Source organism: Pleurodeles waltl, chromosome 1_2, assembly GCF_031143425.1.
Source record: "Pleurodeles waltl isolate 20211129_DDA chromosome 1_2, aPleWal1.hap1.20221129, whole genome shotgun sequence".
NCBI lineage: Eukaryota > Metazoa > Chordata > Amphibia > Caudata > Salamandridae > Pleurodeles > Pleurodeles waltl.
In genome coordinates this window covers 1,012,230,834-1,012,254,760 of record NC_090437.1, presented here as the reverse complement: position 1 = coordinate 1,012,254,760, position 23,927 = coordinate 1,012,230,834, and the positions used below count along the sequence as shown (strand labels likewise).

The 23,927-nt window shown below is 49.4% G+C and overlaps 1 protein-coding gene across 2 annotated transcripts in view; it reads right to left on the bottom strand.

The window, feature by feature from the left end:
- Window positions 1-23,927, bottom strand: part of BEND4 (BEN domain containing 4) — a 408,036-nt gene that overhangs the window by 45,223 nt on the left and 338,886 nt on the right. The window lies entirely within an intron of this gene.

Genomic DNA, 23,927 nt, shown 5'->3' with positions numbered 1-23,927 from the left:
ATCTTGGAAACCAAGTCAAATAGTACTGCGCCCCAATTCTGACACATTTTCAAAGTGATGGGCAGGGGAACATTTGATTAACACTGACCTACAATTATGACTTTAGAACAGGCTTATCCAACACGTAGGTCATGATTTACTGGTAGTTGTCCAGTTACGTGTAAGTAGCTCTCCTGGGTGCTGCCCAACCTACTAAAGTAGAAACTATTGCGTGGTTGCTTTGGTATGTATACCAAAATTGAAGAGTGTGTATTCAACACAAAATGTGTATATTTTCAAAATCGATAACCCGATGTTTGCAACAAAATGGTTGAATTTAAAAAACTATATTTAAAACTGATATTTGACCAATAACTCGTGTGACACTGAAGACCTATTCCTACTATTAACTTGGTGCCATAGGATTGTAACTATGGTTATTATGTAGTACACATTTAGAGTTATTCCACATTGATAAATCATTTTGTACATTACAGCTGGCAAGCATGCCTGATTCACTGAGGTGAACACTGCTGGAAATCTTGCATGTGGTGGGCACTAGTGTAATCTTGTCTGATGTGATCACAATAGCAATATTAGTAGTGCAGGATCATTTTTGTTGAGCTTAAGTTGTTCTCAACATAGAAAAGATTGGAGACTCCTGCTTTAGAATCTTGCCTTCTTTCCAGCGGCAGGTTCCGCAAATCTCAAGAAGAGGGGTTGGTGGGGGTGGTGGGGGGCACAGTGGAGGGAGGGATATAGGGGGGAAATAAATAAATAAAAACATTTAAAACTTACTTTACCACCATCTCCTGCCACCTCGCGTTCCTTTTCCTTCCATGTGGTGTCCCTGCATTTGTTGGGACACCAGCACAGGCTCACCAGCAATCCTGGCACTGCTTACATGCTAAACATAGCGTCTAAGCAGCATCAGGATTGTGTTTGAGTGGCAGTCACTGCCGCTCAAACACAAGCCTGGGGTCTGTGCTGTTTCTCCAGCCTGGCTGTTAAACACAGCCGGGCTGGAGAAACCTAAGTGTGCACACACACATGTGCACTAAGTGGACTCTCCATTCCTTCCTTCCCCCTCTGCCCCCCCCACCTCCAGTGGCCCAGCCCCGTCCCTCCCCAGCACTACTGGCTGAGCCAGCAGATGAAAAATGAAACGATAGAAAACTATAGTTTCATTTTTCATCTCCTGGCTCTTGGCCAGGGGGGCAACGCTCCTTCACCATAGCAAAGGAGCCGCCCCTGCTTCTTTCTTTCACTCTCCACATTATGCATTAAAAACAGCTACAATAGTCACTACCTAAAGGAATTCTATAAAATGTAATGCTGTTTGTCTTGGATATCAGCTCTTCCGATATAGCTCCACATCATTATTAGCACACCATAGTACAGCCTTAACTCCAAGTTGTCTGAATGTATAGGTGAAGGGAGAATATAGCAATAGATCAAATACCAGAATTGTTTTTAGACATTTAAACCTTGGGGGTAATACTTAGTATACTGATTTTGTTTGTATTTCTTCTCATTTAGATGCCTCTGAGATAAGGTTGAAGGAATATACGTAACAAACAAGTTACTTACATTTGGTAAAGTCTTATCTGGTAGAGACTCTATGTAGCCGCAGATTGCTTACCTTAGAATATTCCCCACTGGAAGACTGGATTCGTAAAATTAGCACTACCCTTGTACGTCAGTAGGTAGCATTGTTCGGTTCACCATGGCGTTATCCACGTTAGAAAAGATGTGCGCAATTCCTATATAGGCGCCACCCCAGCATGCTGGCATCAGTTGCTTTTCCTGACTTTCCACGTCAGATGCGAGGAGCCATGAGAAGCACTGACCAGTGGTGTGCAATTCTATGGCCCTTAAAAGGGTAAACCCTTTACACTATAACCCGTTCACAGAGCGGGGAGGACGGAAGGGTTGGTAAAGAATGTGCAGCTAGATAGAGTACCAGATAAGGTATTACTGAAGGTAAGTAACTTGTTCATCTGAAAGAGACTTTGAGACCCATATTCCTTACCTTAGAATACATACCCAAGCAATACTCCCTGGAGGTGGGGTGCAACATGAATTAGACTAAAAAGTCCTGTAGGGCCGAACAGGCAAAGTGACCATCATGCTGGACATAATTGTCCAGGCAGTAGTGTTTCGTAAATGTGTGCAAGAAAGCCCATGTTGCTGCTTGACAGATACCCAGGACAGGAACTCTGAGAACAAACGCAGAGGATGCTGCGTTGGCTCTGGTAGGGTGAGCACACAAACCATCAGGGGGCTGCTTTCTGGCTAAAACATAGCATATGCCACGCACCATCCATCACAACATGTTTCACTTCTGCACTGCCTTCCCTCTCTTGGCCCCGACATATCCCATGAAGAGTTGACTTTTCACCCGGGGCTCACAAGTACGATCAAGGCAGAACGACAAAGCTCTTTTTGGGTCCAGCTGGTAGAGTCTCTCTTCTTCCTTAGAGAGGGGAGGCAGAGCATAAAAGATAGGCAAAGTGATACCGTCTTGGTGGAGGGACACCTGGCTGCCAAAATAACATTGCAGACTTTGGGCGGAAGGACTCCACTGAAGATGAAAATTGTCTCTGAGCGGTACGATCCAGTGTGCAACACCGCTGACATTCAGCAATCTTGGCGGTGGTGAACAGATCTAACCAAAGCTCTCCCCCCTCTTGGAAGATACTTTGCTCCACATCTGGATAGAGACTCCATTCATGATCTGCTAGGCATCAATGGCTGAGTTCCTCTGCTCTGGCATTCAGAGGCCCCGCGAGGTGTTGGACCACTAGGAATATGCTCTGGTGTTCGGGCCACATCCAAAGGAGCAGTGCCTCTTGACAAAGGGTTCACAACCCGACCCGACCTGATTGTTGAAGTACCACATGGTGGTGGTGGTGTTGTCTGTCAACACCTGTACTAGCCATCCCATGATTGAAGGAAGAAAGGCTTTTAATGCCAAACGACTCGCTGAATTTCAAACAGGTTGATGTGGAGCCTGGATTCCGTCAGAGACCAGAGTCCTCCGATCTTCATCTCTCCCAGATGGCTGTCCCAGCCCAGTAGTGACGCATCTGTAAATACAGTCAGCTCTGGTTGGGGAAAGGAGAGGAGTCTGCCACTAACCTAATCACGGTTCATCACCTATCAGTTCAGATCTTTCGCAGTTCCCTCCGAAATCTGGACCATGTTGGAGAGATTCTACTGATGCTGTGCCTGCTGGGACTTCAGGTCCCACTGCAGAGCCCACATATGCCAAACTGTATGAGTTACAAGCAGGATGCAAGAGGCCATGAGGCCCAACAACCTCAGGATAATTCTGACTTAAATCCAGGATAGAGGCTGAAACAATAGGATAATAGCCCGAATATCCTGGGCTTGCCGCTCAGGAGGATATGCCCAAAACTACACTGGATCCAGAACAGTAGTGTCTGAGAGGAAGTCAGGTGTGAGTTCGGCACATTGATAGTGAACCCCAGCAAGTGCAGAAGATTGGCTGTAGTGTGGAATTGGGAGACGACTCCCTGGGGTGAGCCCGCCTCCATAGCCAATCATCGAGGTAAGGAATGACTGCATCCCCTTACCTCCGCATATGAGCTACAACCACCACCATTGCTTTCATGAACACCCAAGGGACTCTGCTAAGGCCGATGGGGAGCAAGGCAAACTGAAAGTTTTCTTGGGCCACTGTGAACCACAGCTAACATCTGTGGGCAGGCAGGACCGGGATGTTGAAATAGGCATCCTGCAAGTCCAGTGCTGCCATCCAGTCTCTTGGGTCTAGGGAAGACATAACGTGTGCGAGTATGAGCATTGCGAATTTTCTTTCTTTTTCAGGAAGAGATTTAGAATGCGTAGGTCTAGAAAAGGATAAAGACCTCTGTCTTTTTTGGGCACCAGAACGTAGTAGGAATAGCAATCACAGCCTACATCTGATGCTGTCACTCCCTCTATGGTGCCCTTGGCCAAGAGAGCCAGCATTTCCTGATGGAGCAAGGAGAAGTGGCCTTCTGGCAGCCTGTTGTAAGTCGGTGGCTTGGATGGAAGGTTGGTCACAAAGGAGAGGAAAATACCCATTTGGACAATTTGCAAAACCCAATGATTGGATGTTATTGACCACCAGTGGTACAGTTGATGGCAGATCCTGCCCCCACTAGATGCCCATGATGATTGGAGTGCAAACTAAAGGGGTTTGGAGGTTGTGGCTGCCAGCGGGGGTGGGGGAGGGGGGTGGTGGTGGACTGGCCCGACCTCTGGCTACCTGTCCCATGTGGTATGTGGGAACTGCATCTACAAAAATGTTTTAAAACCTGCTGACCAAGGTGGCTAGGAAGGCAGAGACGCAGTTGAAACTCCTTCTGTGGTCACAAAAAGGGTGGAAGGCAGCCTGAGGTAGGCGAGGGGCCATGGAAAAGAACAAGGATCTGGCCGTACCCCTGCTGTCCTTAAAGAGGGCTCCAGTGCTGGGTCCGTCTTTTCTCCAAACAAACGAGAGCCATCAAAGGGTATGCCCATGAGCAAGGCATAGAAATCCTTAAAAAGCCAGTGGTTCTCAACCAGGTGTGGCGTCTAAGGGCCACTGATGATGATGTGGTGGGGCAGTGGGCAACTGTCCTGTGGAAAGTGGTTTGGATGGAATGACTCCCGGCTGAAGCACCTTTGTCAAGACATTTGTCTTGACTGCCACTTAGGGCAATTGAACATCGAAGACCTCAGCTGCCCTCCTCACCACCACAGCTCTGTAGCCATGGTAAAGGGAGTGACCAGGCCAGTGTCTGGTGAGGTGTCCAGTCCACTGGCATCTGCCAGATCCTTAACCAGTTGTCCTCATTGTAGGAAAGTACCCTCTTTTTTGGCATGGTTACCCCCCACTTTTTACCTGCTGTCAGTATGTTTTGACTGTGTTCAGTGGACTTCTGCTAACCAGGACCCCAGTGACTGTGCTCTCCCCCTGTAAATTTGGTTGCTTGGGACTTCACACACCCCAAATTTGCTATTCTGGTGCCCCCATTTAAGTCACGAGTATATGATACCCAGGGCTTTGGGCCACCAGGGGTTCCCCATGGGCTGCAGCATGTATTATGCCACCGATGGGAGCCCACGTAAAATGTGTCTGCAGGCCTGCCATTGCAGCCTGCTTGAAAAGGTGCATGCACCCTTTCACTTCAGGTCACGGCACCAGGTCACAATAAGTCACCCCTATGGTAGGCCCTGCATGAGCAGTGGTGCCCCTACGAACTCCAGCTCCATTTTCCTGGATTTCGTAAGAACGGGGATGCCATTTTATGTGTGTAATGGACACAGGTCACTCACTACCTGTGTCCAGCTATATAATGGTTAACTCCGGATCTAGGCATGTTTGGTATCAAACATGTCGGAATCATACCCCACTACTGTTGCCAGTATTGGTTGTATGATTCCATGCACTCTGGGGGCTCCTTAGAGGACCCCAAGGATTGCTCCTACCAGCTTTCTGGGGTTTTCCAGGCAGCCCACGCTGCTGCCACTCCTCAGCCAGGTTTCTGCCCTCCTGCTGCTTGAACAGCTCAAGCAGAGGAAGACAGAACAATGGATTTCCTGTGGGAGAGGGAGGCAACACCCTCTCCCTTGGAACTAGGTGTTACAAGGCTTGGGAGGGGTTCCCTTCCCAAGCCATTAGTCTGCTTTGAAGGGCAGATTGGGTGCCCTCCTAGAATAAACTGGTTTGCACCAGTCCAGGGGCCTCAAGTCCCTTCTCTGGTGTGAAACTGGACAATGGAAAGGGGAGTAACCACTCCCCTGTCCATCAACATCCCAGGGGTGGTGCCCAGAGCTCCTCCAGGTGGCCACTTGATTCTGCCATCTTGAATCCCAGGTGGGCAGAGGCCTCTGGAAAACCCTGAGTGGCCAGGAAAGGCAGGTGACATCACAGCCCCCACCTGACAGGTGGTCACTCTTCATGCACTATTTAGGGTCTCCCTCTTGGGTGGGTTCTCAGATTCGACATACAAGATTCCAGCAGGGCTCCTCTGCATCATTTACTTCACCTTCTGGCCACTGGAACTGCAACTGGAACTTCCGGGGAACTGACAATCTGCCTCCAAAGCAACGACTCTGCTTGCAGCATTGTTTCCACGGCTCCTTCCAGCAACTGCAACATGTCCCCGGTTGTGCATCCTCTGAGGATGACAAGTGTTTAGTCTGCTTAAGAAGCAACAAGGAATCTCCCTTGGAGTGAAGAAGTCACTTCCCTGCATCCGCAGGCACCAACTGCAATGACAACCGGCTGCGTGGATCTCCTCTCTTATACAACTGCGTGGATACTGCATCATGGGTGGTGGTCTGGACTGGTCCCCTCGGTCCTGCCTGCCAGATGTTCAACTTTGGAGACGTAAGCCCTTGCCTCTCCACGCAGGACAATACCCCCACGCACCTCGTCTCTTGCAGCTACTGAGGCTTGTTGTCATCTCCTCCAAGGGATCTTCAGGCTCTGTGCAGCCCCATTCCTCAGCACTCTTCCCTGCGAAGCACAGCCTTCTGTGTGCTTCTCCAGCTATGTGGGACTTCTTTCTAGGTGTGCTCAGTGGGCTTCACCGCGACTTCTGTGCTTGCAGTCTGTGGGTTACCTGTGGGGGCTGCCTCCTCTTCCTGTGACCCTCCTCACTGCTGAGGGTCACCTGGGACTCCGCTCCATGGGCTGAGTCCCTCTGGACCTTGCTGGTCTCCGGCATCTCTGCATTTCTTCTTCCACGACATTTGCCTTTGCCAAGGCTTGTTGGTGTTTTTTCCATACCACTGACCGACTGCAATCCTTCTTCTGGCATGCAATGTTGACTGCATCACTCCAGGAACTCTTCAGCTGCTCCGGTGATACATTGCTGACTGTCTTCGTCCACCATCGACCTGGTCGTGCATCCACAGACGGGTGGATAGTGGCTCCTGCCACGACCGGACACTCCAAGGTGAACTGGTCTTGGTCCCCTTCCTTTCCAGGTCTTCCTCTACCAAGATCCACTTTTGGTTTCTTGCAGTCTTGTCTGGGTCTTGCAAAATCCTCTTCTGAAGTCCTTTTGGTTGGTTTGGCAAAAAACAGATATTTACCTCTTTTTTTCTGGTTGCTGGGGGGCCCTCTGGTACTTACTTTGTGGGTTCCCTAGTTACCCAGCTCCCCTCTAATGATTCCACTTCCTTGGGTGGGGGCCCAACTTTCGCATTCCACTTACTTAGTATATGGTTTGATCCCCCCAGGGTCTTCAGTATTGTCTATTGCTTTCACTGTTTTCTATATGCTTTTATGCTATCCACTGATTCCTAATGTGTATATGTAAAGAAATGGCTCCCTGTTGCAGTTACCCCCCACTTTTTGCCTGATACTGATGCTGACTTGACTGAGAAGTGTGCTGGGACCCTGCTAACCAGGCCCCAGCACCAGTGTTCCTTCACCTAAAATGTACCATTGTATCCACAATTGGCACACCCTGGCATTCAGATAAGTCCCTTGTAACTGGTACTTCTAGTACCAAGGGCCCTGATGCCAAGGAAGGTCTCTAAGGGCTGCAGCATGTCTTATGCCACCCTAGAGACCCCTCACTCAGCACAGACACACTGCTTACAAGCCTGTGTGTGCTAGTGAGAACAAAATGAGTAAGTCGACATGGCACTCCCCTCAGGGTGCCATGCCAGCCTCTCACTGCCTATGCAGTATAGGTAAGACACCCCTCTAGCAGGCCTTACAGCCCTAAGGCAGGGTGCACTATACCATAGGTGAGGGTACCAGTGCATGAGCACTGTGCCCCTACAGTGTCTAAACAAAACCTTAGACATTGTAAGTGCAGGGTAGCCATAAGAGTATATGGTCTGGGAGTTTGTCAAACACGAACTCCACAGCACCATAATGGCTACACTGAAAACTGGGAAGTTTGGTATCAAACTTCTCAGCACAATAAATGCACACTGATGCCAGTGTACATTTTATTGTAAAATACACCCCAGAGGGCACCTTAGAGGTGCCCCCTGAAACTTAACCGACTATCTGTGTAGGCTGACTAGTTTTAGCAGCCTGCCACAAACCGAGACATGTTGCTGGCCCCATGGGGAGAGTGCCTTTGTCACTCTGAGGCCAGTAACAAAGCCTGCACTGGGTGGAGATGCTAACACCTCCCCCAGGCAGGAATTGTCACACCTGGCGGTGAGCCTCAAAGGCTCACCTCCTTTGTGCCAACCCAGCAGGACACTCCAGCTAGTGGAGTTGCCCGCCCCCTCCGGCCAGGCCCCACTTTTGGCGGCAAGGCCGGAGAAAATAATGAGAAAAACAAGGAGGAGTCACTGGCCAGTCAGGACAGCCCCTAAGGTGTCCTGAGCTGAGGTGACTCTAACTTTTAGAAATCCTCCATCTTGCAGATGGAGGATTCCCCCAATAGGGTTAGGATTGTGACCCCCTCCCCTTGGGAGGAGGCACAAAAAGGGTGTACCCACCCTCAGGGCTAGTAGCCATTGGCTACTAACCCCCCAGACCTAAACACGCCCTTAAATTTAGTATTTAAGGGCTACCCTGAACCCTAGAAAATTAGATTCCTGCAACTACAAGAAGAAGGACTGCCCAGCTGAAAACCCCTGCAGCGGAAGACCAGAGGACGACAACTGCCTTGGCTCCAGAAACTCACCGGCCTGTCTCCTGCCTTCCAAAGATCCTGCTCCAGCGACGCCTTCCGAAGGGACCAGCGACCTCGACATCCTCTGAGGACTGCCCCTGCTTCGAAAAGACAAGAAACTCCCGAGGACAGCGGACCTGCTCCAAGAAAGGCTGCAACTTTGTTTCCAGCAGCTTTAAAGAACCCTGCAAGCTCCCCGCAAGAAGCGTGAGACTTGCAACACTGCACCCGGCGACCCCGACTCGGCTGGTGGAGACCCGACACCTCAGGAGGGACCCCAGGACTACTCTGATACTGTGAGTACCAAAACCTGCCCCCCCTGAGCCCCCACAGCGCCGCCTGCAGAGGGAATCCCGAGGCTTCCCCTGACCGCGACTCTTTGAATCCAAAGTCCCGACGCCTGGGAGAGACCCTGCACCCGCAGCCCCCAGGACCTGAAGGACCGGACTTTCACTGGAGAAGTGACCCCCAGGAGTCCCTCTCCCTTGCCCAAGTGGAGGTTTCCCCGAGGAACCCCCCCCTTGCCTGCCTGCAGCGCTGAAGAGATCCCGAGATCTCTCATAGACTAACATTGCGAACCCGACGCCTGTTTCGACACTGCACCCGGCCGCCCCCGCGCTGCTGAGGGTGAAATTTCTGTGTGGACTTGTGTCCCCCCCGGTGCCCTACAAAACCCCCCTGGTCTGCCCTCCGAAGACGCGGGTACTTACCTGCAAGCAGACCGGAACCGGGGCACCCCCTTCTCTCCATTCTAGCCTATGTGTTTTGGGCACCACTTTGAACTCTGCACCTGACCGGCCCTGAGCTGCTGGTGTGGTGACTTTGGGGTTGCTCTGAACCCCCAACGGTGGGCTACCTTGGACCAAGAACTAAGCCCTGTAAGTGTCTTACTTACCTGGTTAACCTAACAAATACTTACCTCCCCTAGGAACTGTGAAAATTGCACTAAGTGTCCACTTTTAAAACAGCTATTTGTGAATAACTTGAAAAGTATACATGCAATTTTGATGATTTGAAGTTCCTAAAGTACTTACTTGCAATACCTTTCGAATGAGATATTACATGTAGAATTTGAACCTGTGGTTCTTAAAATAAACTAAGAAAAGATATTTTTCTATAACAAAACCTATTGGCTGGATTTGTCTCTGAGTGTGTGTACCTCATTTATTGCCTATGTGTATGTACAACAAATGCTTAACACTACTCCTTGGATAAGCCTACTGCTCGACCACACTACCACAAAATAGAGCATTAGTATTATCTATTTTTACCACTATTTTACCTCTAAGGGGAACCCTTGGACTCTGTGCATGCTATTCCTTACTTTGAAATAGCACATACAGAGCCAACTTCCTACATTGGTGGATCAGCGGTGGGGTACAAGACTTTGCATTTGCTGGACTACTCAGCCAATACCTGATCACACGACAAATTCCAAAATTGTCATTAGAAATTCATTTTTGCAATTTGAAATTTTTCTAAATTCTTAAAAGTCCTGCTAGGGCCTTGTGTGTTAAGTCCCTGTTTAGCATTGTCTTTTAGAGTTTAAAAGTTTGTTAAAGGTTTGAAATTAGATTCTAGAAACAGTTTTAGATTCTTTAAAAAGTCTTCCAACTTTTAGCAAAATAATGTCTGATACAGAGATGAATGTGGTGGAACTCGACACCACACCTTACCTCCATCTTAAGATGAGGGAGCTAAGGTCTCTCTGTAATATAAAGAAAATAACCATTGGCTCCAGACCTACCAAAATTCAGCTCCAGGAGCTGTTGGCAGAGTTTGAAAAAGCCAACCCCTCTGAGGATGACTTCACAGAGGAAGAAATTAGTGACTTGGAGGGCAATTCCCCCCTTCCAGTCCTAAATAGGGAGACCAGGGCCTCTCAAGCCCTGTCTCCAAAAATGATAGTCAGAAATGTTGCTTCCCTCACAGGAGGGTCCAGCATTTCTGAAATCACTGAGGATGCTCTCAGTGAGGATGACCCCCTGTTAGCCAGGATGGTCAAAAGATTGGCTTTGGAAAAGCAGCTCCTAGCCATAGAAAGGGAAAGAAAAGAGATGGGCCTAGGTCCCATCAATGGTGGCAGCAACTTAAATAGGGTCAGAGATTCTCCTGACATCCTAAAAATCCCCAAAGGGATTGTAACAAAATATGAAGATGGTGATGACATCACCAAATGGTTCACAGCTTTTGAGAGGGCTTGTGTAACCAGAAAAGTGAACAGATCTCACTGGGGTGCTCTCCTTTGGGAAATGTTCACTGGAAAGTGTAGGGATAGACTCCTCACACTCTCTGGAAAAGATGCAGAATCTTATGACCTCATGAAGGGTACCCTGATTGAGGGCTTTGGATTCTCCACTGAGGAGTATAGAATTAGGTTCAGGGGGGCTCAAAAATCCTCGAGCCAGACCTGGGTTGATTTTGTAGACTACTCAGTAAAAACACTAGATGGTTGGTTAACTGGAAATGAAGTGTGTGACTATGTTGGGCTTTATAATTTGTTTATGAAAGAACACATTTTAAGTAACTGCTTCAATGAAAAGTTGCATCAGTATCTGGTAGACCTAGGTCCAATTTCTCCCCAAGAATTGGGAAAGAAGGCAGACCACTGGGTCAAGACTAGGGTAACCAAAACTTCCACTGGGGGTGACCAAAAGAAAGGGGTTACAAAAACTCCCCAGGAGAAAGTGGGTAACACTAGAAACCAAGAAAAAGAGTCCTCTGTAGGCCCCCAAAAACCAGAACAGGTGGGTGGGCCCCAGGACACAACCCAAAACAAAGGTGGGTACCAGGGTAAGAACTGGGATGCCACTAAGGCATGGTGCCACAACTGTAAACAGTCTGGGCACCACACCAAGGACACTTCTTGTCCCAAAAACAAACCCCAGAACAAAATTCCTGGGGTAACCAGTGTAGCCATGGGAGATGACTCCTCAGATGAGGAGGTCTTCCTAGCCTTCAACTGGAAACAGGGCCCAACAGGTGAGTTGGAGATTCCAGAGGGAAGCAGACACTTCCACCACCTACTGGTGAATGGGATCCCAACCACTGCCCTGAGAGACACTTGTGCCAGTCACACTATTGTGCATGACAGGCTGGTGCTCTCAAACCAGTACATCCCAGGTGAGACTGCCAGGGTAAGAGTTAGCCTAGACAGGGTCACTAAGAGGCCTGTGGCTTTAGTGCCCATAGAAGTGGGTGGCACTCTTAGCTGGAGAAGGGTAGTAGTCAGTACAGACCTCCCCCTTGATTGTCTCCTTGGAAATGACTACCCAGAGGTTAGTCAGAGCTCAAGAGAGGAACTGGTCCAGTGCCAGTCCTCTCCCAAGGATTCTGGAAGTCCTGCCTCTGCAGTAAATGCAAGCAGGCCCCAGAAGAAGAAGAAAAGAAAACAGAGTAGGAAGGGTGGACAACCTTTAGCCAAGGTTACAGCAAGCCAAGGAGATTCTGCTCCAGTAGGGGAGAACTCCAAAAATGGCCCTGATAAAGTCCAACCTGACCCACAAGAAGTCCTGGCTAGTCAGGCAACTGTTAAACCTGAGTGGGTGGCTCCTCAGCTAACAGAAGAAAGAGTGGAAGAAGGGTGTTTACTACAAGATGTGGTAACCCCCCACTCCAATACAGCAGACAGGCAACCTGAACCCAAAGAAGCCTGTAACTTAGCCCCTTCCCTTTTAGGTGAAGAGCTAAAGGTGTGGTTCTGGGCACTGACAGCTGTCAGTGGCCTCTGCTGGGTGTTAGCCTTTGTGGCTGCACTATCCTTGGCATGGTGGTCAGACCCCATGCCAAATAGCAAGTTAGGCCCCCTGACCCTGTTGGTCATGGTGGGGTTACTCCAGCTCTGGGTAACCTCTTTGGGTAAGCTAGGGATGACCCTGGCTAAGATAAGATTAGCAGAGGTGGATACCTCTAAACCCAAAATAAAAAGAATGGGTGGAGACATTGAAGAAGCAGACAAGAGGCAATTCAGACTAGGTCCTATCACTGTGGAAGTGGGTCAGTTCCCCAAAGGGAATGACCTGAACAGAAGGATGTAAGGCAGAGTAGGCCCTGCAACTAACCAGCCTATTTCTCCTACTCTTCCTCGCCTGACAGACTAGGAAGACTCTCCCAGCTTGGGCTGAGTCTCCTGGCCTGTGGGCTGGGGGGGGCTTGTGTAAAGAAATGGGTCCCTGTTGCAGTTACCCCCCACTTTTTGCCTGATACTGATGCTGACTTGACTGAGAAGTGTGCTGGGACCCTGCTAACCAGGCCCCAGCACCAGTGTTCCTTCACCTAAAATGTACCATTGTATCCACAATTGGCACACCCTGGCATTCAGATAAGTCCCTTGTAACTGGTACTTCTAGTACCAAGGGCCCTGATGCCAAGGAAGGTCTCTAAGGGCTGCAGCATGTCTTATGCCACCCTAGAGACCCCTCACTCAGCACAGACACACTGCTTACAAGCCTGTGTGTGCTAGTGAGAACAAAATGAGTAAGTCGACATGGCACTCCCCTCAGGGTGCCATGCCAGCCTCTCACTGCCTATGCAGTATAGGTAAGACACCCCTCTAGCAGGCCTTACAGCCCTAAGGCAGGGTGCACTATACCATAGGTGAGGGTACCAGTGCATGAGCACTGTGCCCCTACAGTGTCTAAACAAAACCTTAGACATTGTAAGTGCAGGGTAGCCATAAGAGTATATGGTCTGGGAGTTTGTCAAACACGAACTCCACAGCACCATAATGGCTACACTGAAAACTGGGAAGTTTGGTATCAAACTTCTCAGCACAATAAATGCACACTGATGCCAGTGTACATTTTATTGTAAAATACACCCCAGAGGGCACCTTAGAGGTGCCCCCTGAAACTTAACCGACTATCTGTGTAGGCTGACTAGTTTTAGCAGCCTGCCACAAACCGAGACATGTTGCTGGCCCCATGGGGAGAGTGCCTTTGTCACTCTGAGGCCAGTAACAAAGCCTGCACTGGGTGGAGATGCTAACACCTCCCCCAGGCAGGAATTGTCACACCTGGCGGTGAGCCTCAAAGGCTCACCTCCTTTGTGCCAACCCAGCAGGACACTCCAGCTAGTGGAGTTGCCCGCCCCCTCCGGCCAGGCCCCACTTTTGGCGGCAAGGCCGGAGAAAATAATGAGAAAAACAAGGAGGAGTCACTGGCCAGTCAGGACAGCCCCTAAGGTGTCCTGAGCTGAGGTGACTCTAACTTTTAGAAATCCTCCATCTTGCAGATGGAGGATTCCCCCAATAGGGTTAGGATTGTGACCCCCTCCCCTTGGGAGGAGGCACAAAAAGGGTGTACCCACCCTCAGGGCTAGTAGCCATTGGCTACTAACCCCCCAGACCTAAACACGCCCTTAAATTTAGTATTTAAGGGCTACCCTGAACCCTAGAAAATTAGATTCCTGCAACTACAAGAAGAAGGACTGCCCAGCTGAAAACCCCTGCAGCGGAAGACCAGAGGACGACAACTGCCTTGGCTCCAGAAACTCACCGGCCTGTCTCCTGCCTTCCAAAGATCCTGCTCCAGCGACGCCTTCCGAAGGGACCAGCGACCTCGACATCCTCTGAGGACTGCCCCTGCTTCGAAAAGACAAGAAACTCCCGAGGACAGCGGACCTGCTCCAAGAAAGGCTGCAACTTTGTTTCCAGCAGCTTTAAAGAACCCTGCAAGCTCCCCGCAAGAAGCGTGAGACTTGCAACACTGCACCCGGCGACCCCGACTCGGCTGGTGGAGACCCGACACCTCAGGAGGGACCCCAGGACTACTCTGATACTGTGAGTACCAAAACCTGCCCCCCCTGAGCCCCCACAGCGCCGCCTGCAGAGGGAATCCCGAGGCTTCCCCTGACCGCGACTCTTTGAATCCAAAGTCCCGACGCCTGGGAGAGACCCTGCACCCGCAGCCCCCAGGACCTGAAGGACCGGACTTTCACTGGAGAAGTGACCCCCAGGAGTCCCTCTCCCTTGCCCAAGTGGAGGTTTCCCCGAGGAACCCCCCCCTTGCCTGCCTGCAGCGCTGAAGAGATCCCGAGATCTCTCATAGACTAACATTGCGAACCCGACGCCTGTTTCGACACTGCACCCGGCCGCCCCCGCGCTGCTGAGGGTGAAATTTCTGTGTGGACTTGTGTCCCCCCCGGTGCCCTACAAAACCCCCCTGGTCTGCCCTCCGAAGACGCGGGTACTTACCTGCAAGCAGACCGGAACCGGGGCACCCCCTTCTCTCCATTCTAGCCTATGTGTTTTGGGCACCACTTTGAACTCTGCACCTGACCGGCCCTGAGCTGCTGGTGTGGTGACTTTGGGGTTGCTCTGAACCCCCAACGGTGGGCTACCTTGGACCAAGAACTAAGCCCTGTAAGTGTCTTACTTACCTGGTTAACCTAACAAATACTTACCTCCCCTAGGAACTGTGAAAATTGCACTAAGTGTCCACTTTTAAAACAGCTATTTGTGAATAACTTGAAAAGTATACATGCAATTTTGATGATTTGAAGTTCCTAAAGTACTTACTTGCAATACCTTTCGAATGAGATATTACATGTAGAATTTGAACCTGTGGTTCTTAAAATAAACTAAGAAAAGATATTTTTCTATAACAAAACCTATTGGCTGGATTTGTCTCTGAGTGTGTGTACCTCATTTATTGCCTATGTGTATGTACAACAAATGCTTAACACTACTCCTTGGATAAGCCTACTGCTCGACCACACTACCACAAAATAGAGCATTAGTATTATCTATTTTTACCACTATTTTACCTCTAAGGGGAACCCTTGGACTCTGTGCATGCTATTCCTTACTTTGAAATAGCACATACAGAGCCAACTTCCTACAGTATATACTAGTGTGCTACTCACCTTTATTTTTGTAACACTGTGTGTTTTTTTATTTATGTAAGTGCTGGGTGACTACAGTGGTATTGCATAAGCTTTGCATGTCTCCTAGATAAGTCTTGGCTGCTCATCCACAGCTACTTATAGAGAGCCCTGGCTTCCTAGACACTGCCTACACCACAATAATAGGGGATACCTGGACCTGGTATAAGGCGATAACAGCATAGGTACTCAGCACACACCAGGCCAGCTTGCTACATTGGCGGTGCAGTGGTGGGAGAAGCACTTGCAATTGCCTTACCACTCTGTCACTAGGTACGTTCCACAGGAAAGACCATCTGCTAACTAGTAGGTACACACTGCACTTAGTTTCAGGAATCTAGTCTCCTAAGTTTGGGTAAGCTAGGGGTCTAGCATAGCCCTTGCTCAAAACGTTTTTGGGAGCCTAGTGTTAGAGTAGTTAGGGTCACCTACACCGCTCTAGCCAGACAACATGTCATCAGTAGAGCACACCTCTCAGGCCCTGGACTCACAATATGTGGGTCGGATTTTCCAAGAGTTTAGGGAAATGTGTGCTGAAAGAAAACTGAAGACAAGGAGAAATCCCAGGCTTCTGGGCCTACTTCTCCAGGCTGTCCAGGACAATGCTGGCAGCCAGGAGGAGGAGGAGGAAGAAGCAGAATTGAACCCCCCAGTGCTAGAAAGAGTAGACCTAGACACTGAGGGGGGTCAAAAAGTACCCAAGGATGATCAGGTAGAACCTAGAAACACTCACAGTCCTGTTAAGAGCACTAGTGGTAGTGGGAAGGGGGGGTCATAGAAGCAGGCCCACCTTTGTGTCTAGAAGGCTAGTTGAGAGCGTTTCCAAAAATAAGAACATATACTCCTCTGCACATTCTCATGTCTCCTCAGTCTCTGAGAGGATTCACTGCTCAACTTCAGGTGAGGACTCCCTAGACAGGGAGCTCAGACAACTGAGACTGGAGGAGGCCAAGGTGAGGCTGCAGCAGCAACAACTTGCCCTAGATAGGGAGGCCTTGGCAGTGGAGAGAGAGAGGCAGGGTATGGGGTTTGCACCCCATGGTGGCAGCAGTTTTAGTTTCAGAGACACTAGGGTCAGGGAGGACTCTTTTGACTCCAGGAACTGGAATAAAGTAGTCCCCCCTTACAAAGTGGGGGATGACATCTACAAGAGGTTCACTGCTCTGGAGAGGGCCTGTAAGGGGCAGTGAGTCTCCCAAAAGCAGTGAGCAGCAATTTTGTTGCTCTCCTCGTACAAAGGTACGGACATTCTCCTCACTATCCGACAAGAAGATACAGACAACTGCACAGTTTTGAAAACAGCACTACTAGATGGGTCTGGTCTGACTAGGAACAGTATAGAATCAAGCTCAGAGAGGCCAGGAAAGAGTCCTCCCAAGATTGGGTAGATTTTGTGGACTGTTCTGTAAAAGCTCTGGATGGCTGGTTGCATGGGAGCAAAGTTAGTGATTATTAGGGCTTGTACAATCTAATTCTAAGAAAGCACATTTTCAATAACGGTGTACCTGATCAGCTGCATCAATACCTGGTGGACTCTGATCTGACCTGTACCCAAGAACTGGGAAAGAAGTCAAACAAGTCGGTCGGCACCAGGGTAGGAAGACTCACACAGGGGGTGACCACAAAAAGAAGGAGGCAGGTAAGCATCAGGATAAGGGTGGGGACAAAGAAAAATGTAAGGAGTGTTCATCAGGCCCACAAAACTCATCTGGGGTGTGAATAAATCCTCTTCATTTTCATCTTCCTCTAATTTCAAAAAGCCTTGGTGCTATGTTTGCAAAAACAAAGGGCACAGAGCAGGAGACAGCTCCTGTCCTAAGAAAGGCACCAAGCCTGCACTACTAACTCCACTCATACTCCTAGTGCCTCTAGGAGTAGGAGTGCCTAGTGCCTCTAGGAGTGTCCCCTGAACAACACCTACTTGGTCACACTTACCAAGTGACTGATGATTATAGTAACACTTTGTTCAAACCCAAGGCAGTTATTGATTTCAGCTAGGGGTGGGGGGGAGTTACTGGTCCTAAAAAAGTTGTGGTATCCTCAGACCTACCTGTAGAGTGTCTACTAGGCTTGGGCTAAAGTGGAACTGGAGGCCCATTCAGCAATGCTGGGCATCCCAGGGCATATCTTTGCCCTCATAAACACACAGGCAAAGAAGCAAAAAGAACAAGGATCCTTGGAGCCTGGAACAATCGCCCAAGAGCTTCCAAAACCAAAGAGCAGGAAGGGTAAGAAAGTACCCTCTGCTCCAGCCTCTATTAAGGATTTAACTCCAGAGGGAGAAGAATCCACTCCTTGGGTGGAACCTACAACAGAGCAGCTGCAAGTTGACACATCTGAGCTCTTGGGTGCAGGGGGGCCCGCCAGGGAGGAATTCAGTAGGGAACAACAGACATGTCCCACACTGGAGAGCTTGAGGCAGCAAGCTACGGCATAAGAAGCAGGGAATATCAGTGATACATATAAGGTGTACTAGGAAGACAGTCCCCTATATTCAGAGTCAAGGGATCCCAAACCTGGGGCCAGGAGGTTGGTGGTCCCTCTGAAGTATAGGGGGTTTCTGCTGACCTTGGCACATAATATTCACCTGGTAGTTCACTTGGGGCAAAGCAAGACTTGGGACAAGCTAGTCCCTCACTTTCACTGGCCCCACATGTCTGAAGACACAAAGGAGTTTTGTCGCTTCTGTGCCACCTGTCAAGCCAGTGGCAAGACAGGTGGCACCCCAAAGGCCCCCTTAATGCCAATTCCAGTGGCTGGGGTACCATTTGAGAGGGTTGGGGTAGATATTGTTGGCCCCCGGGCCCTCCAACAGCCTCTGGGAACAAGTTCATACTGGACTGTGCCACCAGGTACCCAGAGGCCAGGTACTCAGAGGCCATTCCTCTTAGGCCCACTACAGCTCCTGCAGTGGCCAAATCTCTCCTTGGTATCTTTTCAAGAGTGGGTTTTCCTAAAGAGATGGTATCAGACAGGGGTGCAAACTTCATGTCTGCATACCTAAAAGCCATGTGGAAAGAGTGCGATGTTACTTACAAGTCCACCACTCCTTTCCGCCACCAAACAAATGGCTTAGTTGAGAGATTTAACAAAACTCTTAAGGGTATGATAATGGGACTCTGAAAAACTGAGAAGGTAGGATGTCCTATTACCGTGCCTTCCCTTTGCCTATAGGGAGGTCTCTCAGAAGGGTGTGGGCTACAGTCCATTTGAACTTCTATTTGGGCACCCTGTTAGCGGTCCGCTTGCTCTTGTTAGAGAAGAGTGGGAGCAACCTCTCAAGCCTCCCAAGCAAAACACTGTGGATTATGTGCTTGGCCTCAGATCAAGGATGGCTCAGCACATGAAGAGAGCCACTAAAAACCTTTGGCCAGCCAGGAGATGCAAAAACAATGGCATGACCAGAAAGCTGTCCTAACTGTCTACCAGCCAGGGCAGAAAGTGTGGGTCCTGGAGCCTGTGGCTCCCAGGGCACTCTAGGACAAGTGGAGTGGTCCCCACATCATTGTGGAGAAAAAGGGTGAGACTACCTACTCGGTAGACCTTGGCACTCCCAGGAGCCCCCTCAGGGTGGTCCATGTGAATCGCCTTAAGCCCTACTATGACAGGTCTAATATGACTCTGCTCATGGCAACTGATGAGGGACAGGAAGAAGAGAGTGACCCTCTCCCTGACCTCTTCTCCCACAGTGCAGCTGATGGCTCAGTTGATGGGGTAGTGTTTCCTGATTGCCTCTCTGAGTCCCAAAAAGTGGACTGCAGAAACCTCCCAGTTCTGGGAAACCTCCCAGAACTGTTCTCCCTGACACATGGTCAGACCACATGGTGTGAACACACCATTGACACAGGAGACAGTTTTCCTGTTAAGAGTAAAATTTACAGGCAGCCTGATCATGTCAGAGACTGAATCACGTCTGAAGTTCAGAAGATGCTAGACGTAGGAGTCATAGAGCCCTCCAACAGCCTTAGGGCTAGTCCTGTAGTACTTGTCCCAAAACCCCACTCCCAGAATGGAAAAAGGGAAATGAGGTTTTGTGTAGACTACACTGTTACTAAAATAGATGCTCATTCTATCCCTAGGGCGGGTGAACTTATAGATACACTGGCATCTGCCAAGTATCTGCGCACCTTTCACCTGACGGCTGGCTATTAGCAGATCGAGCTATCAGAGGATGCTAAACCTATAACAGCATCTTCTACCATTGGTGGACACTATCACTGTACTGTGATGACCACTGGGTTCAAGAATACACCTGCTACATTCCAGAGGCTGGTGAATAAAGTCCTCCAAGGGTTGGAAAGTTTCAGTGCAGCTTATCTTGATGACATAGCTGTCTTTAGCTCCACCTGGGAGGATCACCTGTTCCACCATGGGAATGTTCTACAGGCTCTGCAAAGTGCAGGCCTCACTATCAAGGCCCCTGAGTGCCAGATAGGGCAGGAGAAAGTGATGTATCCGGCCCACCTGGTAGGTGGAGGCCAGATTCAGCCACTACACCAGAAAATCCAGACTATTCTTGATTGGACTGCCCCTACTATACAGGTTAGAGCCTTTTTAGGTCTTACTGGGTACTACAGGAGGTTCATTAGGAACTATGGCTCCATTGTAGCTCCTCTGAGTGACCTCACCTCCAAAAAGATGCCCAATAATGTTCTGTGGACAGCTAGCTGCCAAAAAGCTATTGAGGACCCTAAACAGGCCATGTGCTCTGCTCCTATTTTAAGAAGCCCTGACTACTCCAAGCAATTCATAGTACAAACAGATGCTTCTGAGGTAGGGTTGGGGCAGTACTGTCACAATTGAACACAGAGGGCCAGGATCAACCTATAGCTTTTATAAGCAGAAGGTTGACCCCCAGGGAAAAGCGTTGGTCAGCCATAGAAAGGGAGGCCTTTGCTGTGGTTTGGGCTTTGAAGAAGCTGAAGCCATACTTGTTTGGCACTCACTTCCTTGATCAAACAGACCACAAGCCTCTTCTATGGTTAAAACAAATGAAAGGTTAAAATCCCAAACTTTTGGGGTGGTCTATATCCCTACAGGGAATGGACTATACAGTGGAACATAGACCTGGGAGTACCCACTCTAATGCAGATGGACTCTCCAGATATTTCCACTTAGACGATGAAGACTCGTCTGGACAAGGTTAGTCTTATTGTCCTTCGTTTGGGGGGGTGGGGGCTGGTTTATGTAGTAAAGTACCGTCTTTTGGCATGTTTATCCCCAGTTTCTACCTGCTGTCAGTATGTTTTGACTGTTCACTGGGATCCTGCTAACCAGGACCCCAGTGACTGTGCTCTCTCCCTCTAAATATGGTTGCTTGGGACTTCACACACCCCACATTTGGCATACTGGTGCCCCCATATAAGCCCCTAGTATGTGGTACCCAGGTACCTAGGGTATTGGGGCACCAGGGGTTCCCCATGGGCTGCAGCATTTATTATGTCACCCATGGAAGCCCATGTAAAATGTGCCTGCAGGCCTGTCATTGCAGCCTGCATTAAAAGATGCATGCATACTTTCACTTCAGGTCACTGCACCAGGTCACTATAAGTCACCCCATGGTAGGCCCTCCTAGCCCAGAGGGCAGGGTGCATGAGCTGAGGTGCCCCTATGAACTCCAGCTCCATTTTCCTGGACTTGGTAAGTGCGGGGACGTCATTTTACGCGTGTACTAGACACCGGTAACTCACTACCTGTGTCCAGCTACACAATGGTATCTCCGAACCTGGGTATGTTTGGTATCAAACATGTCGGAATCTTACCCTAATACTGTTGCCAGTATTGGTTGTATGATTCCATGCACTCTGGGGGCTCCTTAGAGGACCCCAAGCATTTCTCCCACCAGCTTTCTCAGGGCTGCTGCTTGAACAGCTCAAGCAGAGTAAGGCGGAACAAAGGATTTCCTGTGGGAGAGGGAGGCAACAACCTCTCCTTTGGAAAATAGGTGTTACATGGCTTGGGAGGGGTAGCCTCCCCAAGCCACTGGTATGCTTTGAAGGGCACATTTGATGCCCTCCTTGCATACACCAGTTTGCACAAGTCCAGGGATCTCCAGTCCCTGCTCTGGTGTGAAACTGGACAATGGAAAGGGGAGTAACCACTCTCCTGTCCATCACCACCCTAGCGGTGGTGCCAAGAGCTCCTCCAGGTGGCCACTTGATTCTGCCATCTTGAATCCAAGGTGGGCAGAGGCCTCTGGTAACAACTGGGTGGCCAGGACAGGCATGTGACATCAAAACTTCTTCCTGATACGTGGCCACCCTGCTAGGTGACCAATCCTTCTTCCTGGGCTATTTAGGGTCTCCCTCTTGGGTGGATCCTCAGATTCGACATGCAAGATTCATGCAGGACTCCTCTGCACCATTTACTTCACCTTCTGGCCACTGTAACTGCAAATGGACCCTCTAAGAATCGACGATCTGCATCCACAGCACTGACTCTGCTTGCAACATTGCTTTCACAGCTTCTTCCAACAACTGCAACATTTCCCCAGCTGTGCATCCTCTGAGGGTGACAAGTCTTCAGTCTTCACGAAAAGCAATAAGGAATCTCCCTTGGAGTGAAGGAGCCACTTCCCTGCATCCGCAGGCACCAACTGCAACGACGACCGGCTGCGTGGATCTCCTCTCTTCCGGAACTACAAGGATCCTGCATCACGGTGGTGGTGGTCTGGAGTAGTCTCCTTGATCCTCTCTGCCAGATGTCCAACTTTGGAGACGGTAAGCCCTTTCCTCTCCACGCAGGACAGTATCCCCATGCACTGTGTCTCTTGCAGCTACCAACACTTGTTGGCATCTCCTCCAAGGGATCTTCAGGCTCCCTGTAGCCACAGCCCCCAGCACTCTTCCCTGCAATGCACAGCCCTCTGCGTGGTTCTCCAGTGATGTGGGACTTCTTTTTAGGTGTGCTGCATGGGCCTCACCGCAACTACTGTGCTTGCTGCCTGCAGGTCGCCTGTGGGGGCTGCCTCCTCTTCCTGTGACTCTCCTCACTGTTGAGGGTCACCCGGGACCCCAGGCTTCTCAAATAATCTCGGGAGGTTGTTCAAGACCGAGATCAAGGAAATCGTAGGCTCATCATGTATTGGGTGGTGAGAAGCTTGAAGGACTATTCCCTCAGCACCTGGTGCGACAATCCTCACACGTCTTGATGTTGTGATTACTTTCCAGGCAACAAAGGCAAATCAAGTGTGGGTCCGTTACCGACATCTGACGGTGAAAGGTACTGCATGGTTTGAAACCTGCCTTTTTGGTGGTAATCCTCACACCAGGAGACAAAGTCTGGAAAACATATTAGACAAAAGGATAAAAAACAAGCCGGTCAACAATTGACTGAGGGTAGCTATCTCCGGATCTGTGCTGACTGGGGTGGAAAGAAAAGAACTGATGTCAACACACTGGGGTGACATCTATGTATGCTAGGCACTGTGCACATATCATTTATAGTGTGGACAATGCCCCCGACGCCATGCAGAGCAGAACAATATCACCTACCAGTACTTAGGAGGTAGTGCTTGTCAAAAGTTTCCGGATCCAGTTGGATGCCTGGGGAATAGTCTAAGGCATAGAAACTGGGGCTTGAAGTCTTCATCAAATACAGAGGCTGTAAACTCAGAGCATACCAGAAGAGAAGCAGCCAGTTTTTGTTTAATTGAATGTGTCATCAATGAACAATGTTGATACACTACCATTAACAACAACAGTAATCGCTAAAAGGTTAAAACCAAATGTGAATAGAGTAAAAGCTCTGTAGCAGAGAGAAAGACAGACCATGGATTCTCCCCTGCATCCCACTCTGGACTAAGCACGATCAGACTCTTCTGTGAAGGAGGGGTTAGCCACTGAAAGTGGCAAGATTTTTAGGTCTGGATACAGAGAACTGTGTGGAAGATGATATGTCATCAACTCTTAAAAGAAATTACAGATGGTGTAGTGCTGTGCAATTCGTGCAGATTAAATGCATGTGCTAGGTGTATGTGTATTTCTGAATGGTACAATACATAAAAGGTGCAGTGCATACATGTTAAATGTATGTGCTGAAGGTACATGTGCCTACGAATGGTTCTCCATATGAAGGATACAGTGCTATGCAGTGCAGGCATGTTGAATGCATGTGCTGAATGTATGTGTGCCTATGAGTGTTACAGTACAGGAAGGATACAGTGCTGGGCAGTTTGTGTATGCTGTATACATGCACTGGGTGTGAGTGTGTGCCTGTGAATGGTGCAATACATGACAGGCTATGGGTTCCATTTTTCGAAGGCCCAGGCCTGTGTGGTGAAACATGAGGAGAGGAGGTAGAGGAATCCCTCGCGGTCCCTACCCCCAGGACAGATTTGTGTATTGCTGCATTCCTGTAAGCTGGGTGGAACACACACTGGATAGGGGAGAGCCAGGCTTTCCCCAGACACTTCTAAGAGTA